This window comes from Pistacia vera, unplaced genomic scaffold, assembly GCF_008641045.1.
Source record: "Pistacia vera cultivar Batoury unplaced genomic scaffold, PisVer_v2 Contig944, whole genome shotgun sequence".
Lineage (NCBI taxonomy): Eukaryota > Viridiplantae > Streptophyta > Magnoliopsida > Sapindales > Anacardiaceae > Pistacia > Pistacia vera.
Genome location: NW_022196828.1, coordinates 383,190 through 384,886, shown reverse-complemented (window position 1 = coordinate 384,886; position 1,697 = coordinate 383,190). Strand labels below are relative to the sequence as shown.

Here is a 1,697-nt window from a genome sequence, read left to right as displayed (position 1 = left end):
CCTAATTAGTCTAAGGTAATAAAACTTTAGATTGAGCGAATGCTAGAGATAGGTTACCGCGATCTGTGAGGCTCTGGCAAATACCATAGAACTTAATGATCTCCCATTGCTTAAATCTTATTAGAGATAATTTAGGTTAGTAATCAGGAGTTAATTTGTTCATTATTCGAGAGAAAGTTAGCAAAATATTATGGAGTTTGGCCTTTAGAATAAGCTTAATTGGGTTAATGATAATTGTCAATGCATAGGATTAAATTAGTGTGAAATCTATGCCCTAGGTTTAGTCATACTAATTTCCTATTATAGTATTAATAAAAGTCTGTTTTTGTTTTGTTTCTAAGTTGTTTTATTTTCCATTGAATCATTTTGAAAATCTAATTAATCAAATATCAATAAGATAGGTTAGTGTGATACTTGGTATTAGTAATTCTCTTGGGATTCGACACTCGTTACTCGAGCTTTATTACTTGCACGATTCCGTACACTTGCGGATTTCAACAAGTTTTTGACGCCATTGCAGGGAATTATTTTTTTTTCACTATCGTTACAAACTATTTAGTTGCTAGTTTGATTTGTTTTATCTTTGTTTTTAAAGTTAATTTTTTTTCTCTTATTTTATTATTTTTTTTTTTTTGCTCCTTGAGAGCTTACGTTCAAAACGTAGTGGTGATCTTAATCCTTTCAATTCTAAGATAGAGAAAACAGCTAAATAGTTGAGAAAGGAAAAGAGGCAAGCTAACTTAGAAAAAGCAGTAGCTGACAAGGGAAGTATAAATCAAAATATGAGTAATCCAGAAAATGAGGAAATCCCAGGGGGCAATAGAATTGCAAGAGTGGTAGTGGTTCAACAAGCATTGAAGGACTACTTTACTCCTACTGTTGAAGGGTGCTATTCCAGCATCAGGAGGCCACCAGTTCAAGCGAATACTTTTGAGATCAAGCCAACAATTATTCAAATGATTCACCAGTCAGTCCAATTCGCAGGGTTGCCTAATGATGATCCCAACTTGCATATCACCAATTTTCTAGAGTTATGTGACACATTCAGGCATAATGAAGTATCTGATGATGCAATTAGGCTAAGGCTTTTCCTATTCTTTCTTCGGGATGAAGCTAAAGCTTGGTTAATTTCTCTGCAGTCTGGGAGCATCACGACATGGAATGAGTTAGCTCAAGCGTTCCTTACTAAATATTTTCCACCTACCAAGTTTGCCAAGCTAAGAAGTGACATCACAAATTTTTTCTAGCAAGATATAGAGTCGCTTTACGAAGCTTGGGAGAGATATAAGGATCTCTTACGGAGGTGCGCTCACCATGGGTTACCAATATGGTCACAAGTGCAAACGTTTTACAATGGGTTGATGCCAAATATACAAGCCATGGTAGATGCTGGAAGTGGGGGAGCCTTGAATAACAAAACACCGGAGGACGCCTATGATCTGATTGAAGTAATGGCAAGCAATAACTAGATGAGGCGTTCGGAAAGTAATTCAACAAGGAAAGCGGCGGGAGTGCACGAAGTTGATGGCTACACCGTATTGGCTGCCCAACTTTCAGCCATCCTGAAGCAATTAGGAGTTGCCTTAAAGGTAAATGCTATTGAATCATCTTCTCTAATTTGTGAACTTTTTGTAGGAAATCATTTGTCCAAAAATTGTCAAGAAAGGAATCCATTTGCTCAATCGGAACAAGCTAAC

General features: G+C 36.6%; 1 non-coding gene across 1 annotated transcript; it reads right to left on the bottom strand.

The window, feature by feature from the left end:
• Nucleotides 1–1,214: 1,214 nt before the first annotated feature.
• LOC116120778 lies at nucleotides 1,215–1,321 on the bottom strand. Its single transcript, XR_004126603.1, has one exon. It is a non-coding gene; the product is annotated as a small nucleolar RNA R71 (small nucleolar RNA).
• Nucleotides 1,322–1,697: the final 376 nt, after the last annotated feature.